This window comes from Manis javanica, chromosome 12 (assembly GCF_040802235.1).
Source record: "Manis javanica isolate MJ-LG chromosome 12, MJ_LKY, whole genome shotgun sequence".
NCBI classification, from domain to species: domain Eukaryota; kingdom Metazoa; phylum Chordata; class Mammalia; order Pholidota; family Manidae; genus Manis; species Manis javanica.
In genome coordinates, this window is record NC_133167.1 from 106,093,996 (window position 1) to 106,107,345 (window position 13,350).

General features: G+C 40.6%; 1 protein-coding gene across 7 annotated transcripts in view; it reads right to left on the reverse strand.

Annotated features, from left to right (window-relative positions):
- Window positions 1-13,350, reverse strand: part of NEIL3 (nei like DNA glycosylase 3) — a 750,694-nt gene that overhangs the window by 391,975 nt on the left and 345,369 nt on the right. For all 7 annotated transcript variants that reach the window (XR_012124054.1, XR_012124056.1, XR_012124055.1 and 4 more), the window contains one exon: window positions 2,162-2,370. The gene's annotated coding sequence lies outside the window, so the exon portion shown is untranslated. The remainder of the gene's footprint in view (window positions 1-2,161; window positions 2,371-13,350) is intronic.

A 13,350-nucleotide genomic window follows, 5' to 3' on the forward strand; every position in this document is an offset into this window, starting at 1 on the left:
TCTATGGAGGCTCCTATGAAAAACAATGCTCCGATAGTTCACTTTAGGGCTCTGTAAACTTTTCCTGTAAAGGGCTGGGCAGTAAACACCTCCAGCTCTCTGGGGCACAGTCAGAGCTACAGCTCCCCAGCAACCCTGTCACATCACAGACACAGCCACAGACAATGTGCACACAGAGTGGCTGTGTTCTAATAAAAGGTGGTTTACAGACACTGAAATTTTAATTTCACAGAATTTTCATATTTCAAAATCTCTTCTCTGAGTTTTTTCCAACTATTAAGAAATTCAAAAGCCACTCTTAGCTCACAGTTCAAAAACAGGTGGTTGATTAGATATGGCCCACAAGCCAGAGTTTGTGAACCCCAGGTTTAGGGATATAAGGGAAATCAGATTTAGTATTTGTAACTAGTAGGGGAAGAAAATATGTAGATGAAAGGTAGACTACAAGGTACTGTAAGCAATGTACAAGTTATTGGGAGAGTTCAGAGAAAACATGAATAACACTGTATAAAATATCATTTTATGCATAACAACTCTCTTGGTTAACTTCGATGGACTGTTTCTACTAAAGTAAAAATATGTATGTAATATTGGCTTGTACTAACTGTAAATGCAGTATCATAAAGTGGAACCACCAAAGAACTCTCAATTCTGTTAATCACAGCAAGCAGGGCAAAATCTGAATGAGTAAAACAGGAGGCCACTCCAAAGAGGAGCATGTCAAAGATGAGGACAAGGCAGACAGAGCAGGACACCAACGTGAACACACAGCGTGGCAGGAGATAGCCCCGTCAACCTATGGCTCTCAGTCAAGGAATAAACACTAGAACAGCGTCAGAGTGACCAACACAGGCCAAATGAAATGCACGCCAGTGAAATAACACGCAAAAATGAACTGACTCCCAATAGTGTTCATGAATGGGATAACTTAAAAACAATAATGGTGAACTCATTCCACCACCCCCCATAATATTAAACCTATCAGGTTTAAATGAAAAAGGTAGCTCAGCTACAAAAAAGTACATCATACTAGAGCCAGGCCAGATAGCATGACGTGAGCTAGATGCCTTCCTTACACTGAAAGAAATCATGCTCAGAAGAGATGGATCTCAATTATGTGGGATAACAACCAAGTCAAAAGTCAGTCTGACCAGTTTTCTTTCTATTACTGCTGGCACTCAGTGGTGCCATGCAGACCTCATTAATGAGTTATTTATTCAAATTCAATTATTTGCTCTCTTACAATATCCTTATTTAGGGCTAATCCAAGATGATTTTCATTTATCATGAATTTTGCCATTGTGAGATATCAAACTTATTTCAGGCTTTTGGCTGGAGAGAATGATTACAGAGGGCTTCACCTCAGTAAAAGTCAAAATCAGACGGTCTTTTTATAGAGCAGTGTTTTGACTTCTCCAATTACAATACATATTTTTTTCTTTTAATTTTCCTCTCCCCAAACCCACATGCAATAACACAAAGGCTAGAAATTCTCCTCCACTCAGACATCTGTGAATCCTACACCTCCAAGCTCGGCCTCTGTAGCTGAGGACAGCCGGTTCTGGGACTCTTTCCACATTCTTTCCTAAAATTTAGCAGATCTTTCAGTTGCATCCCCAGTAACTGCTTCATTCGTCTTAAGCTGGAGTTAACATTCATATAATAGGAGCAAAAAGACCAGCAAAGGAACTTAATTGTCCAAGTAGATGCATTCAAAGCCTAATTAGGGGGAACACAGCATACCCAGTGACCTCATCCTAAGAGGTCAGTTGGAAGAAAAAATTATGCTTTCCACCAAATACAACCACTTGCAAAATTTTATACATTAGCTCTGCAGAAGTATTTCCTTTTAAAATAGCTCTCCACAGAATTTAGTGATTAATAAAAACCCTGTAAGTCCAACAGATCTCTCTTTTTAAGCTCTGTCTATCACCAGTTTTGTGTTGCAGTTGGTGATTACACACATTTGGGTTAGGTGTCAATGCTACTGAGTCTTGCATTTTACAGATCCTTCAAGGCGAAAGTGGACTTCTAATGAAGTACTTATTTATGGAATCTGATTCCTGAAGGAAATTTTACCCAGGTCCCCAGTACACACCACAGAAACTTTACGTTAAAGCCCAGGGCTCCAAAGCAGGAAAGGGAAGGCAATGTCACTTACTGAGCCACTCCAGGTGCGGGCCCGGACTGGGGGGCTTTGTGTGAGCATCAGCATTTGGTCTCTCACCCGGGGAGGCTGTCGGCACGGTCATCTTACAGAGGCCCAGAGACTGATTTCCAAGGTCATCAGTTACCCGGTGACAATCCCGAGTCGGATGGCTCCTAAGTCCACGTGCTTTCCAGCGCAAAAACGCTGTTCTGCTGATTGAACTAGAAGATGAGAAGGAGAAGCGTTGGGTAAAAGGGGCAATAACATTTTTTTTTTGAAAAATTTATCTTTGCATAAAACCCCACCCAGTTTTCCTTTCCTTAAATCAAATTCCTCCTCCTCTTTTCCCTTTTTCTCAGCTACCAGCCAGAAATGATTTGTCCATCCTGACAATCTCCTAATACTGTTCCCACGTGAACAAATCATTAACAGATCATATTCACAGCACGGCACTAACCGCTGTGGAGTCCCTTTGTCAGGGCACAGACCCCTCATGCTGGCTTCTCTAGTGTAATGGTTATGATGTCAGCCAAGCAAATGTCCAGGACAGTCCCCTGGCCTGAGTCAGAGAACGAGTCCACGATTACCGGTCATGTCTCTGCGTAGCCTGATTACTATCTTCAATCCCCTTTTTTCCTCCAAAATAAAAAAGAATTTGGAAGTGTTCACTCAGAATAATAATTTGATAAATCTCAAAGATAATTATGTTTCTCTCTTCTAAATTTGTTCCATTATCCACCATATTTACACATGCAAACTGCCAGATAGACCTGTGAGGCCAGAGAATGCGGGGAGGCTGGGGTCTCTCAAGACAGGGAGCCCCAAGCCAGCAAAACGATCAGAGAAGAGAAGGTGGCAGAGGCTATCTGCACAGATGGGGTGTCAACAGTCCTGCACTTTCTCTCTGGGACCAGGGACAGATGAGAAATAAACACATCAGATATATATCAAAAATTTTAGGTGGTGAAGCTCAGTCAGGATGATGGATAGTTGACCTCAGCAAACGACTGTATCAGCAAAGACATTAAGGGTCAGATCTGTTCTCTCCAGCAGCCCCAAAGCCCTGTTACTCTCTAAATTCCCAGAATACACACTTAATCCTTGGGAAGAAGGAAGGAAAAACTCCATATTGACTGGGATGTATCTATTAGGGAAAAGCAATTGGCTGAAAATATAACTTCTGCTGAATAGAAAAAATATAAACACATATTGTATATATTTAGTTATAAGTGCCTTATATTAACTCAATCCTCAGAAGCAGCTATTATTTCTCTTGCTAATCTATACAAGTGCAAACAAAAAGACATTTTACAGAAGAGGAAACAAAGTAGAATAACTTGCCCTTAGTCACACAGGAAATAAGTGGCAAAGTTGGAAACTGACTTAGACAGTATCACTATTCACTGTTAGCATCACTAATAATGTAAACTACTTAACCAAACCATTGGTGACTATTAACTTGTGTTGTTTATCAAACACTGATAATAAATCCCTAGTTCCTAAAACTAAAAAGAGAAAAGGAAAAAAAACCCACACTAATAAATAAGGTTATGGAAGTACTCCTAAGAATTGGTTGATGAGGTGTTTCCCTCTAAATGAATTAATTTAATTAGAAACATATTCATATGCCATGTAGCATTCACTAGAAAATCCAGAAGCCAATAAAAATTCATATTATTGACATATTCAGTAGTGTCTTATCATAATTAAAATCCATCAGCTTAACTTTTTTATGCATAAAAAAGAAAGTTATTTGTAATATACCAATATTCATTATAACCTCTTAACCATCTACATAAGATTATATTCAGAGCTATGGTTTTATTTTCTTGCAGGACAAGAAAGTGATGCTCTTTAATTAAAGCTTTATTTTTCAGTTCAAGATGATTTAGTGCTTGTCACTGGCCATCTCCTTTTTAGAAATGAAAGGAAGAGAAATGGTCTCTTTTTTAGAAAGGAAAGGAAGAGAAAAGGTCCAGCTTTAGAGGGTTCACATTCTCTCTCAAATTTATACTAAAGAAACTAACTATATCCAAATGGAAATGAAATTGTTTCTGAGTCTTTGGTATCTTTGGCAAAATTAGGACCAGAATAAAAGATTTGTTCCTCAAAAGCATAACACAAACCAAAAGAATGCTTCATTGTCACCAAACTGAGTAAGAACCGCCTTAATTGCAAAAGAATGTGGACTTCCAATTAACCTTATATATTTTTAAACTCCGACTTCCCATTTTCTCTTCCTTAACCTTTCCATAGTTAACGATGCACAAGAATCATATCACGTACACGAACAAAAATATAAATATACAAGCATCTCATGAAAAACGAATTGGTCAGGCAGTGGATCTGGCCACTACTTAAGTTCAATCCTATGCCTCACCCTGAGCAGGATGGATGCCACATCTCAGGGACGACGGCCCGGCTCTACTTCAGGGCCCAGATTTCCTGATGAATAGCAGAAGAGTAAGTTCTCATTGAAGGGAGGAAAGAGATCGAGAAGGAAACCCAAATGCAATGCAGATTTACTAAGTAGAGCCTGGACTAGATTAGTTTGGAACAAAGCCAGTTACTGAGAACGACTGTGGCAAAGCTCTCCCTTGGGAGATGCAGCCATCTTTATGGGATTGTTTAGCTATTTTCCAGAGGAACCTGAAAGCACATGTCCTCTTTCTTTCTGTGCCATTAATGTATAGTTCATATATGTTTAGTACTATGAATTAAAGCCCATAAATGGAGCATTATAAGATGTCCCTAAGTTATAAACAGGTTTAGAATTCTAAACATTGTTTTATTTGGATTGTGTAATTTGTTTTCTTAGAGGACACTGATATAAGTGGTGCTAAGGATCTACAAGCTAACAAAAAAATCTATTCAAACTATTATGCAAATGGATATAGAAGATTTACAACACAAATTTTTTAAAATAGCCAATAGTCAGGAAATAAAACAAACAGAAAATATATTAAACTCTTAAAATACATAGAAATTTTCTAAATGGGTACAATAGTCATAATTAAATAAAGATACATAAGCCAAATAAACTGAATAAATACATATTTGTGTTATTTTAGTGATTAGAGTAGAGAAAAACAATATTTACAGTAGGTAAAATGAGATCTGTGTTGACATTATTAAAAAAGCCTGGCATTTTAGATATTCCCTTTTTCTATTTTAACCCAAAATGCTCACCATGTGGGAGGTTCTTTGTTAGGTTTTGTGATAATACTAATCTTTAAGGAGCTCACAGTCTTACTTCATGAGCATTTTTTTCCCAGATTAACACCAATAATGATCTATTTTTAGAATTAACTAAGAAAAATTTCAAAAGGGTAACTTGGTTGTTCCAGGTCTTTTTGTTCATAAGGCCACAAAAGATTTCACCTTACTATCTTTATAGTTCCACCTGAACTATAGACCCTCTGAAATGTACTTCTTTTGAAGGCATGCTGTTCTAGTCCTAGTTTCTATTCTGTAACTTTTCCCAATAAACAAATGTCATCTGAACTTAAAATGTGCTGACTGGCATAAATCCACTGACATTTATTAACAGAATCAGATAGGGAAACTGAGTTCTAACTCAGGAGAAAGTCTTCCAACATTTGCCTAGGCACTGGAAGGCAAGCATCAGGGGCCTCTTGGTGAGTGACCAGGACCCCAGACCTAAGCCAGGGGTGTGCAAATGTGTGGAAGGTCTATGTCTGTTGCTTAAGTCCCCAGTTGGTAGATGCACCACTAGATCAGGAAGGAAGATGAGCAACACTTTCATATCAAAAAGTGCAAAGGGGACACATGAATAAAGACGCTGAGAGAGGGGTGACTGGCTTTCAGCAACGGGGCAGTGTTACCACTTGTACCATTCTCCTAAAAGAAATGGGGGATTCTGCACCTTTCCAGCAGAGAGGAATATAGCGAAGAATCCTACCCCTCGAACCAGCCAACTCACTTGAAGTCCAACAAGATGGTCTGTTTCTCAGAAAGGAAAGCATTACATAAAAACATAGCAACATAGGTAAGCAAATAAAAGTCGCCTTGATTGTGTCTGGAGGGGAAGTCTAGGGCTGCAAACCACAAAAGCCTTTCAAATAAAGAACTCCACAAACTACAACTACCCAGTTGTAGCAATTCCTGATATCAGAATCTTGATGAACCCTTTCATTCACTCAAGATATAGTAACTGGAGAAGTAATACCAAGCATACTTCATGCCAGGCTGAAGAGGTTTTAGGGCCTGAGACAGTTTCCATCTCCATGAAGTTTATACTCTTGTGAGGAAGAGCAATAATTAGTAGGTAAATAAGAAATCAACATGCATTCGTATAAATGCTAAAAATATGCAGAATGAAGAAATAGAGAGCAGTTAGGTAGACCGGTCAGGGAAAATGTTCCTGTCAAGTTAATATCTGAGCAGATCTCCAGATCTGTGCATGAGTAGATCACCCAAAGATCTGTAGGAACAGTGATCCCTGTCTGGGGGCAAAAATTAGCTTAGTATGCTCAGAAAACAGCAAGGAGGCATTTGGGGCTGAAGAGGAGAGGGGGAAAAAGGGAGTTGGGGGAGAAGGGGTCCTACAGAAATAGCTTGCAATCTGGGGTGAACACTGGAACCCCCCAGGGAGCTGTAAATACCACATGCCCAGACAAGTTAGTTTTTGAACTTTCCAGGTGACTTAAAGTGCAGTCGAGATTGAGAGTCTAGAGCCTTATCAGCCAAAAAGGCTTTTAGTCTAAGTATAATGGCAAGTCCTCGGAAGTTTTTGCTTTGTTTTGTTTTGGTTTGGGTTGTCTGTTTTTTACCAGAGGAGTGTCACTATCTAATTTATATCTGCAGAAAAGAATTATTTTTGCAGCAGGAATGATGGGCTGTGGAAACATGTCAAAAGCAGCAACGCCTTCTGGAAGCGAGATGCCAGTCAGTGGGCCACCACAGCGCTGGGGGAGATGGTTCCGGCTCAGACAGGAGGGGCAGAGAGAGGCAGGCATTGCTGCACTCGGAATGCTTCACCAAGAGCCCACAGGACTTGCTGATGGATTGGAGGTGGATCCAAAGAAAGAAAATTGAGGACACATCACAGGTTTTTAGTCTGAACAACTGAAAAAAAGTGATGCCACTCCTGAGTCAGGTTTTAGGGTCTTCTGAACTTTGCACTAGATCAATTTGGAGCCCAAGACCAAACAAAAACACGTTTCCAATGCATTTACCTTATCAAATGCAATTCCTAAACATGCACACACATGACTTATGCTGCTTTTCCTTTCTCTGCCTGCGGGTAAAGGTCCCAAGACCCAGAGCAGGGCTGGTATTGCTCTCACAGCAGTCAGGGGTGTTGTATGACAAAGAATTTTTGCATGCTTCCTATTTTTTGCAGGGAAGGATTGAAAGCTGCTGCAGGTAACAACAGAGCTATTCTGAACTGTTTGTGTGTATTACCTTTTCTGGGACAGAGAATTTGGACTGAGAATGGGCTTATGGTAAAATTATTTTTTAACAATCTCTGCCTATGGCACAATTCTGTTCCACCCTCATGCTTAAAGGGAGTCTAGTACATATGCCTCTGAAGTCTGCATTACTATGCTTATCTCTGGGTTCTGGTTACTCACATTCTCCCACCACAAGATTTTCTCTAAACACGCTTTGAAAAGAAAATCAAGAAAAGTGTCTTTATTGAGTAATTTCTCTACACACACCAACATTCAATTTGGTACATGTTTAAATTAGCAAGTATAGCTCCCAGAAGAAAGTTCCAACTAGACATAAAAGGTTGTGTTTTCTAATCAGAAGCCACAGGATAACATAAAGTAGATGGGTTTTAAAGAAAGAAGAAACTATTTTATCTCAGTATTGGCTAAATTATTTGACAGCTAACACACATTAATATACACCATAACTCTATCTCACTTAATAATTAATATATACTAATGTTACTTGCCTTAAATAAGATTATCTATAAAAAAAAGCATTCCCAACTAAATTATTGCAATAAGTTATAGTAAAAGTCTGCTCCTCTGAAAAAGTTAAAAACTGATAAATTCCATAATATAGATAGTTACACACAGAACTGCCAAAAGATACTAGACAGCCTAATTTTTCAAGGTCTTTTTCTTCCTCAGGACTTCATTATTAACCACGCATACAAAAGGTCAAGGCAGCATTTTAAGATCCTTCCCTTGAGCACATCTGGAACTGAGAAAGAGGTGTGTCTACACCCAGTGATGATTCTTGAGAAAAATTTTATCACTTTCTTCTATTCCACAGAGCTACACACAGAATGATTCTGGGAATCAGGCTAATGACCACCTTTGTATCTTATTCAGCCTTTATAGATCACCTGATTTTTCTTTTCACCGCTCAGAGAGACGAGTAAAGCCAGCCAGTCATACTGCAGACTGTCTTCGTACACAAATAATTTGAAGATCGAAAAGCTTTATTCTCTTTAACTAGTTTGCTTTATTTCATACATAGAAAATGAAATGGCTGCACCATTTTTTGTTTGGTTTTATTTTGGAAAATGGTATAACTGAGAGTGTAAAACCTATCAATGACACCTCTGGTTAAAATTTATTTCTGAGAAATATCCCAGAGGAGTGATTTCTGAAGAATAATATGCAGCTTTCAATTTACTTTATCACAGCTGGATATGAAGTTAAATCTCCGGCTGGAATTTAACCACCCAGAACCAAGCACCAGATGGCTTATCTGCACCTCAGCCCGACAGCTGTGTCCTTATACGCACAGCTGGTCTTCACATTTGAATGACAATATTTAAATGATAGCATTATGTAATGTAGAAAAATGTGTTTGGGTAGCATGGGTCTTGAAAACTAGATTGTCCAGTTGCTCTTAATAGTAAATGCACAGGCTCAACAGCTAATTCACATTCCTTCTATTTGTGTTGATGGGTCTTGGCTGAAGATAAGAATTAACTGCCACGTGGAAACATTCCAGTGCCATTCATATTGTACCACTATCTGTCCACAGTGACTCTCTGGGGTACTCGCCATGTTAGATTTTCCTTCACATAAAAATAAGTACAATATAGTTTTCATTGTAAAGCTGGAGACTTCTAAAATTTTGTTATAATTAATAGATACTGCATTCTGCCAAGATGGAGGAATTAAAAGGTACTTGGTAGGAAGCAGCTACTACAGAAATTCTTCAATAATTTGGAGATGGTATTAAGCATTTCCTAAATGAGTCACAATTATCATCAGATGGCAAACCTAACAAAATTAATGTCAAAATTCAGCACTCTTAAAAAAAAAAAACTCCACAAAGGGCAACTCTGAACAAAATGTATCTGAATACATTTCAGACATGAATGAAAACTGACATATTCAAATGAGAAGGGTGAATGAAATGTGCAAGGTTTTCACTAAAATATGAATTTTGTATTTTCACAATTTGACAGAGGTTCCCTCTGCTGCTGCTCAAAGCTTGATGAATGTATAACTACCCTATCGCCTCCAAGAAAACACTTAGTATATATCCAAAGTAGCTGTGGATATTAAAAAAAAAAAGCATTATGTTCAGTAGTATGAGAACCTGGATGTTTATCTCCCTGCTACTTCTAGTAATACTGGGGTTGGTCTTGTCATTTAACTGCTATACGCTTCAACCCTTCCACACGCCTTCTGGGAGGCACACATGAGATCACATACTGGTGTGAGTGTGTCCGGTAAACGCTGTGCCAGAGGAGGTGGTGTGGCCATTACTGCCGCCTGCCTCCCCAGGGGAACTCAAGCAAAACTCTTGTTCACCAGCGTCTGAGTGAACTGAAATGTAACTCCTGGAGGGGCAGACAGAGGCCTGAGATCACTTTCATTATAGGGGTGAGTCAGTGGATACCCCAACTGTGAGAGTCAAATGGGCTTACTCACGTGAAACCCAAATTGGCCAACTTTCCCAGCCATGCATGCCAAAGCCGGCCTGGTGAGGGGAGTCCCAGAAGCAGCTCAGACTCCAGGGGGAAGACGGGGAGGTGAGTCCGCCCAGCTCAGGCTTCCGGAACCTGTCCAGCAGCTGGGCCACGCAGAGTGGGAGGCACGGCTTCAGTGCACACCGTCAACGAGCCAGGAGACAGCAGCATGTCTCCCTGACCATCCGCAGCCCTTGGCTTCCGGCCCTCTTCCTTCGGGTGACTTAAACATTCACGTGTGGTGGGCCAGGGGAGGACTCTCCTCTGGGGAGGAAGGACCTGCAGTTCGGCAGGACCCCCGCTTCTTTCATGAAGCCATTTCCCCAACACCAGGAATCGCTCCCTGGGAGTGTCCAGAGACCACATGGCAACAGAGGGTTTACCCTCCCAAGACTCAGAAATGTGTCAGAGCACCACGTTAACTAAACCGACGCTGAGGCCACTCTGCACGCAGAGCCACCGATGCACCCCTCACCCCACTCCCCATCCTACATCGCGTCAGGCCAACCAGCCAGCACAGCTAAACCCTGGTCCCAAACCGAACCCCTTTCTTTCTCTTACGTCACACACCCAAATCATCAGCAAGTCCACAGGGTTTTCCTTCAAAATCCATCTAGAACATCACCATTTCTCATCAGTTTTACCCTGAGAATTCCATCACCTGGTTTATTTTCCTCCATGACTTCTACCACATTTCAACACACAGTTTGTTGCGTAGTGACGGTGAGTTCAATCAAGGAAGGAATGCATCTGTTTGGTTCTCTGCTGCATCTGTACCAAAGGAAAACACTGCTGACAGAGCAAGCAGCCAACAAATACTTCTGAAAAGAACAAGTGAAGAAGGAGAGGGGAGGGAAGCGGGGAGAAGGGGGGAGAAAGAAGGAAAAGAGGGTGGGAAGAGAAGGAAGAAAAAAGATGTAAGGAAAGAAGGAAAGGAGAAGGCGGGCAAGATGGCTGTGGTCGCTAAGGCTCAGGTCGCCCCAGGCGCAAGTGCCCTCCGCCCAGCGTGAGAACTGAACCTGCCTGTGCAGCTTCGAGTACAACAGTCGGCAGCCTGTGAAAAGCGCTGCTGTCATTTATCATGACCTCGTTTTCCAACTCTGCAGCTGTGGACATCGGCTAAAATGGGCACTCCAGGGCCACTAGGACTGCCAGCCACTCAAAGCCTCCCGCTCATCCAGTCTGCTGGCTCCACTAAACACACACACACACACACACACACACACACACACACACACTCACATTCTGGACTTCACCTCTAGCAGCAACACCAATACATTCCCCGTCAACCACACAGACTGCCTCCCCAGTAGGGCATGATTCCCACTTTTTAAATTATAATTTACATGCTTTAAAATGATGCTGGACAAAGGCCAAAGACAGAGAAGCTAGGATTCAGTAATATCTAGGCTATTAGATTGCAAATGGATCATCTTTCATTCTCTGCAATCTTTTTTGGTCAGTTAGTGCCCGTCTTCCTGAGACTTCCCATAATGAATCTTCTCAAATCCCTCAGCAGTTTCTAGTCACCAAGTCCATTTCACACGCACTGCAATCCTGGCAGGCGACTTTTACTACTCTTGGAGAAGATCAGGGTCGTCAGGCATTAAGTTCCCCATTTTCCTTTAGTCTCTTATTCTTAAACATAACCATCTTTTTATCCTAGGAGAATGGACCTTTTCTTTTCAATCTCCCAATGAGCACCAGGGTTATGATTCTGATGTCGAATGAGGCTTCTTTGATGGTTAAGATACAAATAAGTTCTACTGAAACTCCAAATTTACACTCTGATGAAGTCCAAAGTCCTTCAAAAAGTTTCAAAATTTACAAGGGTCTTGAATTCTCCAGATCTTCTTAATATCTAACCTCTTCCCATTAGTGCCGTTCCTATTACCTACAACACCGACCCAGGAGGTATGCCCAGACCTTCCTTCAAAACAAACAACACAAAAACATGTGTGTTGTAGGTATTACTGAAAGGCCATGTGACATTCTGAGAATGAAGTAGTATTTGCTGGAAGCACCCGGGAATGTGCTAAGAAGGGAAAGACAGGGCTGATATTCAGACCTTTCTCCCATCCTCTGGTGTGAAAGCGGATGTATATCCACAGCAACAGGAGCCATCCCGTGACCAGAATCAACAAGGGCTGACATGTTGGGGCTACTGAACCGGTGCCGGCAGCCTTCTACTTCTTGTTTTCTACAAAAAGTAGATCTGTTTTGCTTTAAATCATCTGTCAAGTTTTCTGTTATTTGACACTGAAAGCACTTAAAACTGATACAAAATTTCAGAAGCACAGTCATCATAACTTTAAATCTATGAAATGCAAAGAGTTTAAAGACAACATGATGGAAGACTTCACTGTAATCACAGTGCCTACATGGTGTGTGAGCCACCAGGGCTTCAATGCAATTAAAACCTTGTAGGCTCACAGCTACTTAATTCTGCCCAGAAGAAAATGATAAAGATGGTAAGAGGTTCAAAACTCCCCTTCCTCAGCATGAGGGCTCACATAACACCAAGCCCTTTGACCACCCAGCACCCTGAATTTGCCCTGAATTCGGAGATTTGCCTAATCTCTAAATCTTCCCTGACTTTTCAGAAGCCCACGTGTCAGGCGCAGACTGAGCTATGACCTGAGCCGTGCAGGAGTCCTGAATTCCTAATGCCGACCTCCACCCATGATGTACATGACATTAATTGCTACAGTGTATCATACAAGCTCAATGTAGTATCTGACAGGTTAATTCTGGAAAAAGTATTTACCTACAAAGACCTACAATTTAAAAGACGGTTGAAAACAATACATTTTTTTCATGCATGAATTAATTTTATACTTGCATTAAAAATTACGAAGTATGAGCAGTTAGGGGCTTTCCTGGGGTACTCAATATGCTCTATTTGTTGACATGAGTGATTACATGGGTGTTCATTTTATGCAAAATCCCTTAAGCTGTGGATTTATGCCCCTTTCTATACTTATGTTAACTTCAGAATAAAATGGGCTTAAAGTAGTGTAAAGAACATTAGTGACATGCAAAAAGGTTAGCGGTATCTTAAATAAAAAAGCAGGTAATACAGCAGTGTGTATAACGTCAGATATTTCAGCAAACGGTATGTACATACCAACATGTTACGAGATCGGTGATCTTTGATAAGTGGTAGCATAAGATACTGGTTGCTTATACATAGGATACATTTGTTCATTATTAGAGTGTTTTTCTATTTAAACCATGATCAACAAATGAGTATTATTTTTAATGGTGAGAGTACTTACTGTAAGTCACT